At 40.7% G+C, this 21957-nt stretch overlaps 1 long non-coding RNA gene and 1 pseudogene across 1 annotated transcript in view; one reads left to right on the forward strand and one right to left on the reverse strand.

Moving 5' to 3' along the window:
- Positions 1-245: 245 nt before the first annotated feature.
- LOC138923699 (aldo-keto reductase family 1 member B10-like) lies at positions 246-11559 on the forward strand (annotated as a pseudogene).
- A 3018-nt stretch (positions 11560-14577) lies between these two features.
- LOC102150076 (uncharacterized) overlaps positions 14578-21957 on the reverse strand; it is a 67267-nt gene continuing 59887 nt past the window's right edge. The window contains exon 3 of the long non-coding RNA XR_011438240.1: positions 14578-15338. This is a non-coding gene — a long non-coding RNA (uncharacterized lncRNA). The remainder of the gene's footprint in view (positions 15339-21957) is intronic.

The following is a 21957-nucleotide window of genomic DNA, read 5'->3' on the forward strand; positions in this document are numbered from 1 at the left end:
ATTGATAAAATTAATTCATGCATTTTGTATCTGGGAGAACTTTACATGAGGTTGTTGTGTTTGAAGTTCATTAACATCTCTCAGTCTTACAAAAGGCTATAAGGACTTTTAGTTCATGCCAGGACAAGAAATGACTGCTGGCCCCCAGGCTTCAGCTCCTCCCTCTGCACCAGGACCAGGGCTCTGCCCTTAACCAGGGTACAAAGGCATCTGCCTGCTGGCTCAGAACCATCTCTGCACTCGCCATGGCCAGCTTCGTGGACCTCAACACCAAGGCCAAGATGCCCATCATGGGCCTGGGTACCTGGCAGGTAAATATCCAAATATCTGGAACATGCATCCTTCCAGGGGCTTTGGATGTCTTCCATCCTCTGTCGGGAGGGAGGGCCCTGAGGCAGGGGTCTGGGGAGGTGAGAGTTTGGCCTTGGAGCCAGCACTGAGGTTGTTTTCCTTTCTTAGGGCTGATTCAGGCTGCAAGTCTGGCTTTCTCCAGTAATCGTGAGAGCTTTACTTCACTTCAACAATTATCAAGTTTTTTCAGGGCAATTTCTCTCTTGGCCACCTTTCCCTCTAAATTCTCCCTGGCTCTAGGACACTTAAAGGGGCTATGGGTTTGCCACTGCCTGGGTGGCTGAGATAGGGGGATGCCAGGGCTTAGAAGGCCCTGGCAGTCCTCAGACCTCAGCAAGGAACCCGCCCTGGCAGCATCAGTGTTGCCTGGAGGGAGCCTCTTAGAAACAAGGAATCTCAGGCCCCAGGCTACTGAGTTAGAATCTGCACTCCAATAGGATCCCCAGGTGATCCTGGTGCACATAGGAGTCTGAGAAGTGCTAAGACCACAAGGAAGATGGACCCAGCCAGGGTGGGAGTCAGGAGCTCAGGTTCCTAAAGTGTGCTAAAGTCAGCTGGCAAAACCCAGAAAGGCACCTCCCAGTGCACAGGAAAGCAGATTCCTGAGCCTCTTTAGGATAATGTTTTCCCATCACTTACTAACTGCCTTCCTTCTCATTTTCATCAATGACAGTGCCATCCTAACTAGTTACCAGGAGTAGTCTTTGCATTTCTTCTTGTGTTGTCCCTCTGTTGATTCTTTCTCCGCTGGCTCTGTTCTTCTATGAACCTTGTGTCAATGCAAATAATCCATAACCAACTTATAAATCAAAATTGAGGTGAGTTTATTATGAGCCAAAGTGAGGATTATAACCCGGGAAGGACTTAGAAGGTGTTCCAGAGAAGCATGGGTCTCAGTACAATCTTGTATCTTTTTAGAACGAAGAAGATATATTAAACACACCCAGGATACATTTTCAAAGAGGTATTTAGTTGCAAATTAGGAAGTGAACGTGACCATGATGCCAGGAAAGGGACTAATCCAGGCGTTACCAATAGGGCATTACCAATAGGGTGTAGGAGGGGAAGTATGCAATTTTTATCTCATGAGAGATCCCTCATTTTAGTGGATAAGCAGATGAACAATGCATGTTTGATAGGTCATACGTCAGGCTTTCTAGTTCAAGCTGAATCAGTTTTGAACTCAAATAGCTACTCTATATACCTCAATGTGAAAATCTCTTGTCATCCCCTTTGGATCAATAATCTTTCAATAGAAAGCATTGCTGATCAAAATATTGTCCCTTGGTGCCAGGGTGGTTGCTGCCTGCCCTGGGTCCATCATGTTTCTCGGTGCTAGGCTTTTATTTCACTGATTTGCCCAGTTATCCATGTTGGAGAGAAATAGTCAGATATAGTGGACAAGCATAGAGGTCTATATTAGCAGGGGAAGTGTTTCATAGGCTATGTAACTTGTCAATTACTTTTAGATTATTGCAAAAACATTGCACATGTGCTTTTACATGACTTCTTATAGTTACATTCTCTATGACAGGCATAGAACAGGTTATCCAATACTTGAAATTATTAGCTTAAAAATGAATTCTTAGGCATAGCCTTAATAAAAGGGGATTCGTCCAGGGTTGTAGGATCCATCAACCATCTCAAGTTGCTGAGCAATCATTACTCTAGCTTACATGCCAGTCATACAACACTGTGAAAACAGTAATTAGTTTGAATATTACAACCAGTACAAGAATTCCAAGGAGTAATAGAAATAGGAATTGCAATCCAGGTCACAAATGGAAGCCAATACCAGAAGGGAGCCAACTAAGCAAATCAAGACCAGGTATAAGGTGGCTTAAGGCATTCATCTACTTCTTTGTGTGTGTGCTTTAGCAGAGATGACGCATTGGAAGATTCCTCAGGTATAAAAACACAGCATTCAGTTTGAATGATTTATATGTACCACCTTGGGATGCTGTAAGAATATCTAAGGCCATTCTATTTTGAAGGACAGCCTTTCTCATTAAAGACATTTCAGTATCTAACAAGGCTATTCCTGCTTGACTACTGTTAAGGGCTTCTGTACGTGATATGACATCCTCTAGCCCCAAAGGAGGAACAAATAAGGCTAGTTTCTCAGTGGTCATATGAGTGGAACAGTGAATGAGCTCATCTGGCCTTAAAGAGAGGGAGGTTGGCAACAGATGCTAGCTCAGTCTGAATCCTTCCCCGCATCCAAGGGAAACTCAGGGTGCAGTGTTTAGCCATCCAGGCAGTAGCCAAGGCCAGAGATTTGTTCTACATAACCATTGATTCCCATTATGACCCACCTGATAATGCCTGGCCTTCAAGACCAGTCTGTTCCAAATCAGTCACTTTCTTTAAGTATGATAGCATTTTGATACCTTAAGTGGAACAATTATAAAATAGGTATACAGTTTAAGCATAACAAAGGTTTAAATGAGGAGACACACTGTTGGGAATACAGGCCTGGTCTGGAGTCTTTGGACAGCTGTCTACACAGATGCCATCCTCTTCTCACCCTGGTATGGTCTTTTCCAACAGGCTGCAAAAAGTCTTTCATTTGATGACTCTTTTAATAAATAAATTCTCCAGGTTATAGTCCGTGATCCTTAAGGTCTGGGAGCTCTGTGGAAAGAATCAGCTACAAACATTTCATTTAAGCATCTTGATGGGACAGTGATAACAATGTAATATCTCCCTCAAGCAAAGTTGGTTTGTATATTTCCTCATCTAATTGCATAGGCCATTCAGTTATTATCTCGAAAGGAGACAGTCAATGCTTACCAAAGGGTGGAGATCTAAGATTGAAGAGCTTTTGGCCATGAGAGATTAAATGCTTCTGAAAGCTTTGCCAACTAAGTTTCGAGTATGCTGTTAGTTCTTTCCACAAATCCTGGGGATCAGGGATAATAAGTACAGTGGAAATGCTGCATTATTGGCCAAATGTTACAAATAGATTTAATTATTTGTCTGGTGAAATGAGTTCCCTGGTCACCATGTAACTCAATAGGAATTCCTCAAACAAGAATTATCCTTTTCAATAATAGTTTACCTAAAGCCATTACTCTTCTAAAGAAAGGCCTCAACCCAACATGAGAATACACAGATCATTACAAGATTTTTGTCCTTGAGATGGTGGCATTGGGACAAAGTCAAATTGTCATACTTCAAAGGGTTCCTTAGGAAGGGGAAAGTGGCCTTGTGACTCTTGAGATAGTTTCCCTAGATTATATTTTTGGCATATGGTACAATGAGTACAGGCTTTATGAGCCGCAGTGGAAGAAAGTTTCCAAAAGTATTGTTTTCCCCCTTTTGTTACCACCTTTATTTCTTCTCTTCCGTGATGATTTCTTGAGCCTATAGAATGAAAACTTTTAGTGGGTTAGCAGAGTTAATAGAAAGTAGCAGGCATTCTTGAGGCTGGATAGCATATCCAGCTTGATAACATCCTTGCTTATAGTTTAAGTAAGACCCATCTATAAACCAATTAAATAATAGAGTGCAGTCGTGGTTTATTCCCCTTGTGTTGTTGGAAGCAAGGTAACAAGCTTAAAATAGTGAATAATATTTACCTACACAATATAACCTAAGAAGGTTTATCATCATTTACTTAACAATGCTTCCCATGCAATTTAGCATACCAAACAAGCCTAATTAGTGTCTCCCCCTTTATAGGAAGAGAGGACAAATTTCTCTGAGAAGTCTCAGGGGCCCTCTGAAAATCCTCAGAAAAATTCTCTTCCTTCTTCCAGGTCAAAAGAAAGCCTTTATGCAGGATTTGAGTATTTTGGTTGGGGAGAGTGGAGGGGAGCCTGTCAAAAATATCAAAAGGTTTCAAAACACTTAGTCAAACAGGAAACAACGTTCACTCCATTCAATCAAGTGACAACAAAACAGTCAAGGGTAAACAGTTAAAACAGTCAAAAAATCTTAATAGAAAGACCTCAGTCTTTCTGAAGTAGGAAATTATTTTAACAAAACAGATTTTCTGTCTTTTAGGTAAAGTTAAAGAAAAACCTTTTATAACCTCCTTATCAAGAGCAGACCAAAAGTTCAAGAAAATTATCCTTTTGAGGGAGAGAAAATCAAATTTTAATTTTTTGTACCAGCTAATTTTTTTTTAACATTAAAACTCATTTACTTAATTGGATTTACTTTAATCTTGGCCCACTTGACCAGGCATAAAACTCCCTTCAGAATTTCTCCTTCACAACCTTCAACAACTTTTTTACATTCAGAATTTGTCTCATGCTTTCTTTCTTCCCTTCTACTACTTTAGGACAAGTTTAGCTTTCTTAATCCAACAAACAAAAATACTTCCATTCTTTATACCTTCTTTACTGAAAATGTACATTTTAATTTCCTTGTATACAGAGCTGTTTTATTTTTCTTATTAAATTTCAGTAGCTTTAATTACATATATTAATTAGTATTTTTAACCATTACAGACCCTAGTAAAAACTAAGTAATTATAAACTGTCTTTTACGTTAGCATACTGTGGCTTGGAAAATTTATAAATACTTTTTATAATTTCTAGAAACACGATACTTCATGGTACAATCTTAATAAAATACAAGACGTGTTTACTAATAGACCCAAATACCTTTTAGTTTCTTTGTAAGAAGAAGTCAAAAGTAGACAAATCTAAATATGTCTAATGATAATGTTTCAGTATTTTATCTTATTTGAAAAATGACCCAGATATTCAGTGAGTTTTTTATCATTCAGTTTTACCTAGCAACACTTTAAAGTCTCAAGTTACCAGAAGGATTTTGGAAGTTATTTTAAGTATACATGGCATAAGACAATTATTTTAAGAAGTTTACCCAACACTTTTATCTTTTTCACTTTTATTTAGTTTACTCATTCCCAATAATTATTTAGATTGCCTATAAATCTTCATGAGACATCAGACAAAATTAGCCATCATTTTAAGTTATTATTTTTGCTAACCAGTTTTGTAATAGAGATAACATCAGCTTATTTGACCAATAAACCCAGACGTGTTTGTATCATAACCAAATACTGACAATTTTGAGGACATGCTTATTTCAATCAAACCGACAATCTTAAATAAGCTTTCAGTTACCAAAGATTAATTTTATATCATGTTAACTTAAAGGCATTTGGGTTAATTTCTTTTCCATTTAGAAATAATTTAGGTAAGCACTTACTTTAAGCCAGTTAAACAGAGCTCTTAATTTTTGGCTATACCATCTGGAGGTAAAAATATTACACACATATAACATCCAACATACATATAGACACACATACACAGAGACTGCACAGTTATTGTTTTAAAATTACTGCCATGAATCAGGTACAAGCCTCCCTAGTTATGAATCCAAATTTTTGTTTTAAGCCTTTTTACTATTATTTGTGGAGAAGACACTAAAGATGCTAGATTTTGGATGAGGCTGGTCTTGTGGCCCATTTTTCTGGCCTTTTTCCTTTTTTTTTCTTCAGCTTTAGGAATTGGTGACAAGCTAGACAACAGTTCCCACAGAGGTGAGGCCATAATTCTTTTCCAGATAAAGGAACTGGGTGGAATCTGAACTGCCTCTAGAACTGCTTTTCCAGTCTCACAGGGGTTTGTAAGTTGATTTGTCCAACCCCATCACCCTAATTTGCTGTTTTTTTCACCCCTGGAGTGCTTAGTTTTCATTTAATTTAGGGAAGAAGTCCTGGAAAGAAAATTCCTATCGGATTCTGAATATCAGCTCCCACTTTGGCCAAATTTCTGATCCTAAGTTGCTTAAATCCTTTCAGACATCTTGTTGGTTTCAGCCAGGACAAACAGTAACTACCTGGTGGTATTGAATAGTTCCAGCAATCTTTTTTTTTGAGGAGGAGGATTAGCCCTGAGCTAACTACTGCCAATCTCCCTTTTTTTGCTGAGGAAGACTGGCCCTGAGCTAACATCCATGCCCACTTTCCTCTATTTTATATGTGGGACACCTACCACAGCATGGCTTTTTGCCAAGCAGTGCCATGTCCGCACCCGGGATCCAAACCCGAGAACCCTGGGCCGCTGAGAAGCGGAACATGTGAACTTAACTGCTGCGCCACTGGGCTGGCCCCAATTCCAGAAATCTTTAGTGTAGCAATTTCCCAGAAAATCTCTCAGTCTCTTTTACTTGTAGATTATGGGGGTTTCTGTAAAGTCATGGACTAATATATTCCTTTAATTACTATTTATAACAATTATCTATTGGCTTTTTGCAACGAAACTTTCAATAGGATTATTTCACACTGTTGAAGCTTTTGCCTTTTAACTGCACTTTTAAAATGATCTTATCCAATCAGAACGTTCCTTCTAATGGCCAATGTAATTCCCCTGAGGCTGGCAGCAGCTTGGTAGGACCCTTAGCCATGAATGGAGTGCGACCCACATTTTTCTCTTACTATCTCTGATTGCAAAACGGGGTGCAGCGCATTTTCTCTGACCATATTTCAGGGCCTCTAACCTGACGATTATTAAGCGAAGCCCTCAGGATATGAAACAAGCTGGGTAAAATATTTCTTTGCTGTTCTTTGTAAATATTTACAGCTCCCAGACCCTCTAGTTTCTGAGCAATTGTGCTGGAAGTTGGCAAGCTTGACTTTTTAAAAATGTCTTTGTTACCTGCCTCTTAAAAAGGAGCCCCACAGTGGCCATTGTAATTTCAAACTATCCCGGGTTATCTTGCCAGCCATTAACAGCTATCTTTATTTTGTTAAGCACTAGCAAGTCACAGCATGAAGCTGGCTGGAGTTTGGGGGTGAGGCTGCCCATTCAGGAACTGGTCGGCTTTTAGAAGCTCAATTTCCCACTTTTCTTTTAGTTTTGTTTTGCTATAAAGTCGGAACAATTCCTAGGGACAGTGTAGTGGGTCAGAAATGTGCTGCTTGTGAGTGTTACTCCCTAAAGAAAGGTTGTAAACACTCTCTTATGTGCCTCGGTTTCTCCCACAAGCAGCCTAAAATCGCCATGGGGGCTCAGAGCTCTGGAGACCAACCCTCATATGAACTTTCCCAGCTGAGCCTTTAATTTATTAACGTGAACAATAGTGGAGTTCCCTATGGGACCGCTATGCGTTGTGAGGGTTTGACCCTCCAACATTCCAGCTAAGGTCCTCAGTAGCCTGAGAACGCCTTTCAGACAGGAGGAGAAATGTCCCTTTTCTTTGGAGCTGAACACATCAGTCTCTCATTTCTCTATCAAGCAGTTTGTTCAGACTTTATATAAATGCAATTCTTTACAATTTAAAACCAAATTAAAAAGGTCAGCCTTCCCCATTCATTCCAAAGTTCCCTCTAGGCTCCCCTGGCCTCAAAAATTCCCCCTAGGTTCCTCGGTCCTAGGAGTTCCCTCTAGGTTCCTCTTACCTAGAGTAGGTCCCGGTACCCCTAAGACACCTAGTCTTAAGGTTTGAAACAGCTCATATAAACTCTGCACTGTCGACTTAATGTATGTTTGATAGGCCATAAGTCAGGCTTTCTAGTTCAAGCCAAATCTGTTTTGAACTTGAATAGTTACCCCATATACCTCAATGTCAAAATCTCTTGTCGTTTGTCTTTCCCATCTCCTCTCCAGGGTTAGAGAGTAGGATTCTTCTTCATCCCAGGACTGGGTCATTCTCAAGAAGCATTCTTGGCCAGTTTGAGTAAGCAGATCAATTCTATCTGGATTCAATCCCAGCTTTTCTTACTTGAACAGGGCTATTTTGCCCCAAATCAGAGTACTGACCTTGATACAGATGTGACAAATAATCGCTTCTGGATCTCCAGTGAATCAGCTCACCCCATATAAACTTACCAGAAAATTCTTTTCAGAAGTAAAGATTATGAAGGGAGCCATTTTCAAGATGCAGAGATGACCTAATTTTAAGGGATTATTTACTTTTACCAGTGAAGGTAAAGGAGGGTATAGTAGCCTCCAGGACCAGTTGGAACAGATCTGATCTCTTATCATCAAAGTGATTAATAAATGCCTTTCAGAAAGACTGCAAAGTCATGTAGCCAGGACACTCACAAAAGAAGAAATCATGATCTGAAACGACCTTGGAACCAAAGATCCTCCTTCCCACAGAACCCAAGGACCGGGACATAACCCAATTTGAAAGTTGGACTCTTATCAGAAGTGAGGGGTCCCTCATTCAGGAAGATCTAGTGTTAAAATTCCTCCCCCACCCTGTCATAAATGCTTAAAGCCCACCAATCAAAGCCTGTCCCATCGATGTTTCTGTGTGCCAGCCTGTTCTCGCTAATCTCTTAAATTTTGCCTCTGTGGGGGACTGGAATTGGATACCCCAAGGTATTCTCTTTGGCATGAGGATTATTTTGGGCTAATTACTTTTAAAAAACTGGAGACATGAGAGAAACTCTGAAAAGTAGAATTTGCTTACCCTTTGTTAAGAGACATTTACATTTGTAAAGGAAATCTCCATCTGTAAAGTTGTCTCCCTCTCTGTACCAAGATGAAGGGGGCATGACCTTATCTCTAGAAATTCTTATCAATGTGGAAGGCAAGGACTCAAGTCTGCATAATAACCAAACTCTTGTTTACTGTACTTGTGTGGTAATCTCCCATAACTGACTCCCCCGCTTCCCCACCCGGCCCCAAACATCCTCCTTTGTCTTTAGCTGAGGATAGTATTTAAGGTGAGAGCTTCTGCCATTTTTGTGAGTTACTCAGTTTGCCTGAGTCTCTCCCACGTATACATGTTATAAAACTCTGTTTAATTTTCTCCTGTTATTCTGTCTCACGTGAACTCAATTTGTAGCCTGGCCAGCAGAAGGACCTAGAGTGGGTAGAGGAAATTTCTTCCTCCCCTACATCTCAAATCCTGAATCAGGGAGACAGATCTAAGGGCACACGCCCCCTGTCTCCCTGCAGATTGATCTTGCAAAATAAAGCTGACATCTCCCTCGAAGGCTGATGCCATCATTAATTGGCTTGTTGATGCACACAGGGCAGAGAAACCCAATTTTGTGCAGTAGCAAGGGCAGCAAGAGATGCTTCTGAACATGTTTGCTATTTTACAATGGAAGAGCTTTTAAAAAGATTTTTAAAATCCTTTTAAAAAAAGATTTTATTAATATTAATTAATGAAAGATTAATATTCGTTGTTTTTTTCCCATTGTTTGGCTAAAGTAGGTTAGACAGAATGTGGTATTTCTAATGCTTTTCTTTTCCTTTTTTTTCTTTGCGCCTTTGGTGGGGGAAAGAAACCCCATTCTTACAAGGTTTTCTATTTCTCCTTTTTCTGAAACAATAATTATATAATGGCTTGCACCTGCTGACGCTTATTGTGTGCTGGGTGCTGGGCCAAAACTTTACACTCACAGTGCGCTTAGTCAACACCACAACCTCAGGAGGCAGCTTCTATTGTTATTCCCATTTTGCAGACAAGGTTTAGAGAAATTAAGTAATCTGCTCAGACCACATACCTAGGAGGTAGTGAGCCTGGATTTATGCCATAATGGCCATTTTGGGAACTTGTCTGAAAATTCCTCTGGGTTATTTCAGAATCCAGTTGTCAGCCTGGTCTTTAGAAAGGGTTGCAGTAGAGGCCAGTTGTCTCTCCCACACACCTGGAGACATTTCAGGTCTGGAGGGCTAACCTGAATCAGAGGGAATGGGCTTTCAGCTGGCATAAGACCTGAGGCCATATTCATAAAGTTAATTCGTTTTGCTTCCTTCTCTTTTGAGGAGTTTTCCTAGGTGTGTTTTCCTCCCAGGTGTCCCCAGGAAAATGGGACCCTAGAGAAGCCTTGGTTGGGCGAAGCTGGGTTATGTAGGAAAGCCCACTGAAGGCGGTCTGGGGATAACAGTATATGACGGTCTTTTCTCTTTCCTTTCAGTCTGCCCCAGGCAAAGTCAAAGAGGCTGTGAAGGTGGCCATTGATGAAGGATACCATCCATGGACTGTGCCTATCTTTACAAGAATGAGAATGATTTGGGGGAAGCCATTCGAGAGAAGATCCAAGAGAAGGTTGTGAAGAGGGAGGACCTCTTCACTGTGAGCAAGGCATATATGGCTCATTTGGTGGGAGGGCTGTACTTCAAGACAGGGGGAAGTATTCGGACTTGGTCAGCACCCAGAATTCTTCCAGCCTTCCCTTTAAGTACTCACATCATTTCTCCCAGCCCTTTTCATCACTACCTTTATAACGTCCCTGGACACAAATCCACATGCTACACCTGTATCGGTACGTGGTGATAGTGCTGCTGCCCCATTCATCTCAATGTGGTTTTCCCCTACTGGCATGGCTCCACTGAGCCACCTAGTGGCTCCACTGGAACTCACAGGCTAAGGGTGGAGTCAGGGAATGATCATGAAGGCCCAGCTTTCAGACCATTATGGTCTCAATGGCTGTAGCCCAGAGGTTGTCAGCCAGGGGGTATTTTGGAAAGTGGCGGGAGTATTTTTTGTTATCACATGTGAATTTCCTTTTAGTTCAATCTGGTAAAAGGTGAGTTTAAAAATGTTATAAAAAACAGGGAGAAAGTCAATTAAGAGAGGATTGAGATTCACTGGATCTGTATTATGCCCAACTCACTAAAAAACACTAGTTACAGGTACTTGGGAAGTGCATGCATCTGGTGGGACAAATAGACCCCACTGTATGCAGTGGTTGAGTCTGGATAAACTCGTCATCACTTGGGGTGCACAGGCTTGGAGACATGGGAGTGCAGAAAGAGGACCATCTGCTCCCAAAGCTTAAGAATGCTTGCCCTTTGAAAGCTAGACACAATTCCTGCCCTCAGAAAGCCTACAACCCAGGAAGGGAATAACACATATCAACAAATACTAAATCAGTGCTCAAATATGCTAAACAGAAGAGACATCTAGAACACCAGGAGAGTTGAAGAAATAACTTGCCCTCGATATTTAAGAAATACCATTGACTTGCTGAACACCCTGGTGATCTTGCATGCCTGGATCATGTATCTTAACCAACTTTGCTATAAATGGACTGGCCAGGTTTACGTCAAAAAGCAGGGGTGTAAGTCAAAAAGCAGGGGGAAAGAGTATGATGTGGCGCTTTCTTTCCCAAGTACTGACATCTCATTGTTGCATTCTCTGCAAGTATGGTCCACCTTTTTTGAGAGTCCTCTAGTGAGGAAATCCTGTCAGAAGACCCTCAAGCATCTGGAATTGGACTATCTGGATATCTATCTTATTCACTGGCCACAGGGATTACAGGTTTGAGGTCCTCTCTGTCCCAATCTCTAGTTCCCAATCAGATGCTGGAAAATAGCAGCTGTGCCAGGACTTGGGGCTGGGCGGGCTGAAGCAGGAGGTCTCTCACTTCATGACTTGAACTCCAGGTTGTCAGGAGGAGACGATGGGGCAGACAGCCACTGGTCTGGATGGGAGGCCGAGTCCATGTGTGGCTGCGGAGACTGACCGCTTGCCTGTTTTCTCTCAGTTGCATCTTAAAGAATCATGATTTCTGGCAGCCCAGGTAAGCTGTGACTGCCACATCACCATTGTCCTGATTCCATGCCAAGGGTTCCTTCCTCGGAGAGCTCTTACAAAATGATATTTCAGGGCTGACTCTCTTGTTAACCAAAGCATACCCTGGGAGTGCCACGTTGGAGAAAAACCCAGTGTAGGCATGCTGGAAGGTATCTAGTCCTCATGGAAGACACAGCACACATTACCTGGGGCTCTGCTCCTGCCTACTCCTGAGAGGTGGGAGGGAAACGAATTCTCAGCTCTCTTGCCTCATGATCAGCTAGAGTGATGATAGCACACTATCCCTAAGTCCAGGTGTCTTGAGGCTGCAAGAATAGAAGTTGGCCAGTATCTTCCCCAGGAAACCGCTCTTTGGGGAGCTAACATTTGTTTGGTAATTTCAAGATTGAAATTTGTCCCCAAGTGTATATGGAGTCTGGGTTGATGAAGTTAATGCCCATGGTGATAATGGTGGCTTTTAGAATGTGCTAATTGTAGATTTTAAAATCAATCTAGCAGTTTCTAAAAGATAAGAATTTATGTAATAAGGTAGATTGATTTAGAGATTTAATTAAACTCACATTCTTGAAGTTTGTACCCTGGAACTCGAAAAAATGGTATGCAAAAGTGGGTGTATAGCACGTGTTAGGATCCTGAAACCCATTTAACAGAACCAAATGTTCAAATGCACATTGCGCTAAGCTTTCTGTTCTGCATTTACAGCCTGGGGAGGACTTTGTTCCCAAAGATGATAAAGGCATTGTCCTTACCAGCAAAACAACATTCTCGGATGTCTCGGAAGTAGGTTCCATCTTCTTCTAAGTGTACTGGGAGTGAAAACTTTCCTTCAGTCATCCACAAGGATCTACAGTGGTGTGAAGGAGCCCACGTTCTGTTCTTGGTGCTATTTCATTCCATTGTCATTCTCCAATTCTTTGAACTCCTTCCTAATTTCTTTTGGCTTTTGGGTCAATTTGACACTATTTATGTTTTCAAAGGCTAAAACTGAGTCCTCAAATGAGGCTGGGAATATAATATACCTCAGTTTGGAGGATACACTGCTGTTCTCACACCAGGGGGAGGGATTTGAACGCAGTGTCACTCTAGGTTTGCGTGTCTTAGCTGAGTATCCTAGGGTGAGTTATTTAACTCCAATAAGCCTCAGTTTCTGCCTCTTGAAAAAAAAGCCTTTTTGTTTTTAAAGTGATTTTTACATGTGATTTTTTTTTCTTGAGGAAGATTAGCCCTGAGCTAACTACTGCCAGTCCTCCTCTTTTTTGCTGAGGAAGACTGGCCCTGAGCTAACATCCATGCCCATCTTCCTCTACTTTATATGTGGGACGCCTACCACAGCATGGCGTGCCAAGCAGTGCCATGTCCACACCTGGGATCCGAACCTGCGAACCCCGGGCCACCAAAGTGGAATGTGCGCACTTAACTGCTGAGCCACCAAGCCGGCCCCCTGGGCCTTCCTTGATTAAAAAGGTTAGGTTTTAGGATAAACAGATTAGGTTCCTATTAATGAACTATATGACATTTTTTGCGTCATTTGAATTTAATCAAACAGGGGTAAATAAGTAAGCTGATATGGAGAAATGCTGTATTTTAAAAAAAGCAACTTCCTGGTTATTCCTGATTTTATTTTCCACAATTATATCTCAAGTAACGAGAGCTTTGCTGGCCTCAGGGTCCTCAATCTCACAATTCTAGCAAATGCAATAAATCCATCCAAAAATTTGTTCACTGTTTTTGGATTGTTGGTAATAAAGCCACACCAGTCACCCACTACACCTGCAGCTGTCATAATGGGGAGAGAGGCTAAGGTATACACCACAACTGTGTGTTAAGTTAACTCTTTCCACTCTATGGTGACATGGGGAGCTTGCCTTATCTTATGGAGTGAGAGAAAGGGGAGTAACCGAGGAGGGGAGGACGGTAAGGCCCGGAGTGGAAAAGGAAGGGAAGTTATCATGGGAAGGAGAGAGCCAGGGAGCAGGTCTTCATGTCTCAAGTAAGTCTCTCCTCTCATTATCTGAGGATGGGCTTGAAAAATGGGTACCAGCCAATCTGGAGATGTAGGAATCACCGTTGCTGCTCTGCAAGTCCCAGGATGTCTCAGGAGAGACTGCCCCATTAGTATTTAAGTGAGATCTGGGAAACTACTGCTGGGACCTAGAAGGATTTGAGTCTCTCAGGCAGACCTCATAATGCTCAACTGCCCAGGCTTTAGACATTCGTTAACCTTGCAATAACTGCATTTTACAGGATTAAAACTTTGGATCCTACTTACTGCATTATTGTGGGATTTCACTGTACCTTATAGAGTTAAAAGGGGTACAGATTAGAGAAAGCCTCCTGTAGAAAATAATTTTCAGTAAAATTTGAAAGAAACTTCCACAGCGAATATTTTTGGAAACAAGCAATTTTTTTTGCTTTAATAACAAGTATGCATGACTACAAAAAGGCAAACTCTGAATAAAAACAATGCAAAAATAATAGGCAGTAAAGAAACTTGGAAAAAAATATTTGCCATGAATGTGACAAAAAACAGATTAGTAATTTTCTTTTGATCGAAAGAGCTTATTGAAATCAATAAGAAAAATCTAAGACGCCTAAAGAAAAGTTGGTACATGAAAATTGGCCAATAAACAATGTGGTAAGTTGTTCATACTAGTAACCAAAAATACAAATTAAAACCAGCTATTCTCACTATCAAATCAACCAAACTTTGAAGGAAAATCTATCTAGAAAGATACAAATATTAACAGATTTTTTCCATGTGGTAACAAGCAAATTTTATTTTTGTTATTCTCTTACACAACTTTCAAGTTTTCTACAGAAGGACATTCACTTTTGCAATCAGAGAAGATTAATAAGCATTTAAAAAACAACAAAGAAGGATTCAACTCAATTAGTTATTTCACACACCTACCGAAAAGCCAAATCCAAGAAAACTTTGAGTTGAAATTATTTTCATTTAATTGGACTTTCAACTTTAGAAAACAAATATTCTTAATGCACTACCCAGTGGAATTCAATTCCATTTAATTTTTTCAGTCTTATCTAGTTTGTTGTTCCTCATTTGTTGTCAGTAGGGTAAATGTTTCCCCAGCAACTCCAGAGTTCTCAACTTCTCTTCAACCTTCAACTTTGTAGTGCTGTCTTTCAGTATTTTTGTTGGTTCAAAAAGGTCAGTCTCCAGGTAAATTAGGGAGAGTTGGTGGGGACCGAGAAGAAGTCCTTGACCACCGTTTAAAAGTTACACAAAAGCTATTGCTAAGACTGAAGTCAAAGAGCATACTGCGTATGTTTTCTAGCAGTTTTATGGTTTCTGGTCTTACATTCAAGTCTTTAATCCATTTTGAATTAATTTTTGTGTATGGTGTAAGATAATGGTCTACTTTGTTTTTTTTGCATGTGGCTGTCCAGTTTTCCCAACACCATTTGTTCAAGACGCTTTCCTTTCTCCATTGTACGTTCTTGGTTCCTTTGCCAAAGATTAGCTGTCCATAGATGTGTGGTTTTATTTCCTTAGGCAAGGGAAACAAAATTAAAAATAAACCAATGGGACTACATCACACTAAAAAGCTTCTGCAATGCAAAGGAAACCATCAACGAAATGAAAAGACAACCCACCAACAGGGAGAAAATATTTGCAGATCATATATCCAATAAGAGGTTAATTTCCAAAATGCATAAAGAACACATACAACTGAACAACAAAAAAACTAACAACCCGACCAAAAAATCGGCAGAGGATATGAATAGACATTTTTCCAAAGAAGATATACAGATGGCCAAAAGGCACATGAAAAGATGTTGAACATCACTAATTATTAAGGAAATGCAACTCAAAACTACAATGAGATATCACCTCGTACCTGTCAGAATGGCTATTATTAAAAAGACAAGAAGCAACAAATGTTGGAGAGGATGTGGAGAAAAAGGAACCCTCATACACTGCTGGTGGGAATGCAAACTGGTGCAGCCTCTATGAAAAAAAGCATGGAGATTTCTCAAAAAATTAAAAATAGGAATATCATATGATCCAGCAATTCTACTTCTGGGTATTTATCCAAAGAATGTGAAAACACTAATTTGAAAAGATACATGCACCCCTTTGTTCATCACAGCATTATTCACGCTAGCCAAGACTTGGAAGCAACCCAAGTGTCCATCAACAGATGATTGGATAAAGAAGATGTGGTACATATATACTGGAATACTAGTCAGCCATAAAAAAGACAAAGTCATGCTATTAGTGACAACATGAAAGGACCTTGAGAGTATTATGCTAAGAGAAATAAGTCAGACAGAGAAAGACAAAGACTGTATGATTTCACTCATTTGTGAAAGATAAACAACACACACCCAGATATTTGGAGAACAGATTGGTGGTTAGCAGAGGGGAAGAATGTGGGCAGAGGGCAAAAAGGGTAAAGGAACACATATGTCTGGCGACGGATGGACACTGGACTTTGGGTGGTAAATCAAGGCAGTCTATACAGAAGTCAAAATATAATGATGTACACCTGAAATTCACACAATGTTATAAACCAATGTGACCAAAACAAAATAATTTTTAAAAAATAAAAGTTATACAAGTTTGTGATTATCACTGCATTTGTGCCCCAGGGCCTTTGCCCTTGCTCTTCTTGGTCTACCTTGAGGGATGTGACGGATTCTCTGCCTCATTTCTTCAGGTCTTTGCTCATTTATCAGCTTCTCAGTGAAGCCTTCCTTACCTCCCTATTTACAATTAATCCATCTCCTCTCGGACTCCCTCTTTCCCTTCTCTGTTTTCTTTTCCTCCATAGCATTTATTTATCTAACATATTATATATTTTATTGATTTATTGCTTGCTTGGTGGCTTGTTCTGTTTCTACGCAGTAGAATGTAAATTCTACAAGAGCAGAAATTTTTGTCTGGTTTGTTCGTCACTGTATCCATTGTTCCTGAATAATATCTGTTGAATAAATGGATGGGTGGATGGATGGGTGGGGGGGTAGATGCAAGGTATTTTTATTCCGATTTTACACGTGAGAAAACTGAAAACAGGTCTCTTAATTGGCACAGCTCATGGTGTCTACCCATGTCCTATGAAGTATGAAGGACTCTACAACTAATCATAAATTTCAGGGACTGTCCAACGCTGTTAACCTGGAACTGAGACAACCATTTTGGAGCCAGGGATGATTATGTAGAGAATGCCAGTCTTAATTCATGATCAAATTCTTTTTTTTCCTTCTTCTTCTCCCCAAAGCTCCCCCTCCCCAACCCCTCACCCCAGTACATAGTTGTATATTCCAGTTGTGAGTGCTTCTGGTTGTGCTATGTGGGATGCCGCCTCAGCATAGACCAATGACTGGTGCCATGTCCGTGCCTGGGATCTGAAGCAGCGAAACCCTGGACTGCTGAAGTGGAGGGTGTGAATCCAATCACCTGGCCACAGGGCCAGCCCCCATGATCAAATTTTTACTCAGGTCTAGCTGTGAGGGCTAAAATAGAAATTGAGAAATTATTGATATTCTCTCCTTTCAATCTTATTTGTGTTCCTCCATACTAGAAACAGGCACATGTCCCTGATTAGCAGTTCCTTCCTAAGTGTGAATTGAACAGGGCTTGGTGGTAGGCCTTAGTCCCAGGATCTGCTTTCTGCAGTGACACAGCTTGCAGAAGGCTAGAGAAGCGGTGAGAGGAGTAGAATGGCCGTGGTACTACTACTCTCCATGAGGCAAGAGATGCTAATAGCTCAGACAAGAAGCAGGGCCAAAAACAGCCTGTGTGTCAGCCTCCCAGGGGCCTTTAGCTGTCGTAGTTAGATAAACTATATCTAAGATAAACCACTGCCTCAAGTTTGGAAGAATCTTGGAAATTAAAGAAAGATATTGGCTCCCCTATATTTGTTGATAAGCAGAAATTCATAACCCTTGCTGTCTTCCTATGAACAGAAATATTCTGATTATTCTAGTTTGTATTTCTTCCTTAGTGTGTGTGTACTAGTTTTCCTAGAGCTGCCGTAACAAATACTACAAACTTGGTGGCTTACAACACCAGAAACTTATTCTCTCACAGTTTTGGAGGCCAGAAATCCAAAATCAACGTGTCAGCAGGGCCATACTCTGATGGCTCCAGGAAAATCCTTCCTTGCCTCTTCCTAGCTTCCGGTGGTAGCCGGCAATCCTTGGGGCTCCCTGGCTTGTGGCTGCATCACTCCAATCTGTGCCTCTGCGTTCATAAGTCCTTCTTGTAATACCAGTCACTGGATTTATGACCCGCCCTAATCCGGTATGCCCTTCTCTTAACTAATTATATCTGCAAAGACTCTGTGTTCAAATAAGGTCACATTCTGTGGTTTTGGATAGACATAGACTTTTGGGGGACATGATTCAACCCAGTATAGTGTCTGACACATTGCCATGCCCGCCGTTGAATGCCTCATATTTGTGGGAATACATTTTTGGACTGTTTTGAACAGAACTTACTTTTTGTATTAATTTGTTACCCAAGTAGCTAAAATAGCCTCTTGACATCATCTGAATCATATTTAAGCCCCACTTTTCTCAATAGCCCATTTCTTTCTGTATGTGTTCACACTCTTGGTTCTCCGTACTCTGTTCATATCACGCAAAGCATTTTCAGCTTGTTTGCAAGCGTTGGCAGCTTGCCTTACACCATGACTTTGCATTTGCCCTCCTTGTACTTTGACATGAAACTTGCACTTCAGGTAGTTTAATCTCACAATTGACATTTGCTGCCTCTGTGGAAGAATTCAAATTGCCTGATAGGACTGAAGAGGTTTACTGGGTCTTTATCCGTATGGCCTAGGTGCATTTTCTTCTTCAGAGCCAGGCCCAACTGGGGCCATGATACAAACCTAACAGCTTACCCAGCTAAACCATTATCTATCCCAAGGTAGATGTAGTAGGCCGAATTCAAAATAGCTTCCCTCTTGGATAATCTCCTTCCCTGGCGTATAGGCAGAACCTGTGTATATGATAAGACCGCAGTCACATAGTTATGTTATATAGTACAGTAAAAGGGATTTTACAGATGTAATTAAGGTCTCAAATCAGACGACCTTAGGGTAGGGAGACCTTGGGGTGGGCCTAGCCTAATCACATGGGCTCTTACTTGTGTTACTTCTGTTTATTAGACAATCACTTATATTGCAAGTAACACTGAAGAAAGGAAAAGATAGGGCAAACCATAGTTCCTTTTCCTTTCAGTACATCCTTACTCATCAGTAAGCCAAAGGAAGAGCATATTGGAAGAATATCATGAAGTGTGCATATCAAGAAGTGAAATAAAAACCATTGAGGGGCTGGCCCAGTGGTACAGCAGTTAAGTTCACATGTTCCACTTCAGTGGGCTGGGGTCTGTCAGTTCAGATCCCAGGTCTGGACATGGCACCGCTCATCAAGCCATGCTGCGGCAGGCGTCCCACATATAGAGCAGAGGAAGATGGGCACGGATGTTACCTCAGGGCCAGTCTTCCTCAGCAAAAAGAGGAGGATTGGCGGCAAATGTTAGCTCAGGGCTGATTTTCCTCAGGGAAAAAAAAAACAAAACAACCATTGAGATAGTTCTGTGTAATGTTTCCACTGTTCTGGTAAGAACGACATACATATGTGTGTACGAGCTCCAAAATATGAGTTGCGTAATGTTGGTGATTCTGCATACAAGTTAAATGCTCTCATATTTGCATTTAAAACTGATATTGCAAAATATAAAGATGAATAGTAAAATTTATGCTAATGATTTCAATTTTAATTTTTCTTTACTTAAAATGACTTTAAATAGCAAATAAAAAACAGTAGGGCTAGTTGAGAGACAGACTGTGGAAAAAAGGAAAAAGCTTTATATTTTAGTACCTTTAACAGCACCTTTTCCCTGCTTTTTGGACAAGGGTCTTGCATTTTCATTTTTCATGGAGTTCTGCAAATTATGTAGCCAACCATGGTGTCAGATTTCTCACTGTAAAAGACTACAACTTGGAAAAGGTACAAAACTAGAATGAACCTTGCAGAATTGGGTTAGAATTAGGGGAATTCATGGTTTTCAATATAGATAGACTGGTATTAAAAAAGACATGTAAAGTTGTTTTTGTTTTTTTGGAAGATTAACCCTGAGCTAACATCTGCCTCCAATCCTCCTCTTTTTCGCTGAGGAAGACTGGCCCTGAGGCAACATCCATGCCCATCTTCCTCCGCTCTATATGTCGGATGCCTACCACAGCATGGCTTGCCAAGCGGTACATAGGTCAGTGCCTGGGATGCAAACTGGTGAACCCGGGTCTGCTGAAGCGGAATGTGTGAACTTAACCACTGCGCCACCAGGCCTGCCCTGAGATGTAAAGATTTGCATAACAATAGATATACATGTACCATTCTCCACTAAAAGAAACTGTGGCTACTCGGAGAAAAAGCTGATTCCAGGGTTGAAGCAGGGAGCAGACTTTTCCACCAGAAAGTAAGGGGGTCCTCAATGAATGATGGGGTTCTGCCTAAAGGACACAGAGCCCAGCACAATTAGGCCACGAAATTAATAATGACACTAATAGATTATGACCCATTGACCAAAGGAGGAATCCATGAGACCATGTTGAAATGAATCAATAAATGAAGAAAACCACCTTTCCTCATAGTATATTGTCAACTAATAAATATAGATGAAATGATATAATTAGAAAATAATGATTTTGGCAAACATACGAATAACTAGTCCAAACAAGAAACATCAATGGATACTTAAATGAGTGAGTGGATAAATGTTTGATGAAGGATAGGATATTTACCTAGCCTCAAAGTACCTCTTCACAAAAGGTTTGTCAGTTACGGTTATGGACTGAATATTTGTGTCCGCCCCGAATTCATATGTTGAAATTCTAACCCCCACTGTGATGGTATTAGGAAGTAGGACCTTTGGGAGGTAATTAGACCATGAGGGTGGAATCCTCATGAACGGGATTAGTGCCCTTATAAGAAGATACTGGAGATCTTTCTCTCTTTCTGTTCTTTACCATATTAGGGTACAACAAGAAGATGGTCATCTGCAAACCAGGAGGTGGGCTCACCACACACCAGATCTGCTGACACCTCCATTTCTTTGGTGGCTGTCAGCCAGGGACTGCTCTCAGGTCCTGGAGGCCCATCACAGTTCCTTGCCATCAGTCATCTCCATCTCAACAACGTAGACCACCTGGAGTTGAGTCATTGCCACACTCTGAATTTCTCTGACTTTTCCTTATGCTACCAGCCAGAGAAAACTCTCTGCTTTTAAAGGGTTGATGTGATGAGACTAGGCCCACCCGAATAATCTCCCTTTTGCCATTTGATATAGCAACATTGCAGGAGTAACACCACAGACCAAGGTCATAGGGCCACCCTAAAATTCTTCCAACCACCTGAGCCAAGTGATCAATATAATAGTACCAGTCATAGGACAATTGGAAATCATGTACCACCTGATAGGATGCAATGAGAAAAACCCAGCATCACATCTGTGATGTTCTTGTTAAAGATTCATAGTCTGAATATAAATACAGGCAACATCAGACAATCCCACCATGAGAGACAGTTGACAAAATTAGTGGTCTGTAATCTTTTCAGTAGTTAAAGTCATGAAAGTCAGAGAAAGACTAGAATACAGATTCCAGACTAAGGAATACAAAAAGGTATGGTAAATAAATGTGATGTGTGATTCTGAACTGGATCCTTTTGCCATAGAAGACATTATTGAGACAACTGACAAAACTTGAACAGGATCTGAAATCAAATGGTATTAACGTATTCCAGATAATTTCCTCATTTTGATAGTTGTAATGTAACTATAGGTGTAAGCCCCTGTTTGTCAGAATTACACACTACAGTATTCAAGGGTAATGAGGTATCATGTGAGCAAATTACTCAGGCAAAAAAGCTCTTTGTACTAATTATGTAGTTATTTTTTTAAGTTATTTCAAATGAAAAAAAAGGGAATCATTAGTTAGCTAATCAAGAAAATGAGAAAGGAGAGCTAGATTCCCAACAGAATTTAAAAGAAATGATTTGGGGAAAAAGTCTCACACATTCTTTTTAAAAATCTATTCCGTTTTATGTTGAATATTGAAAAATCAAATGAAAGTCTGCCCCCTTTAGGATATCAGT

Source organism: Equus caballus, chromosome 4, assembly GCF_041296265.1.
Source record: "Equus caballus isolate H_3958 breed thoroughbred chromosome 4, TB-T2T, whole genome shotgun sequence".
Lineage (NCBI taxonomy): Eukaryota > Metazoa > Chordata > Mammalia > Perissodactyla > Equidae > Equus > Equus caballus.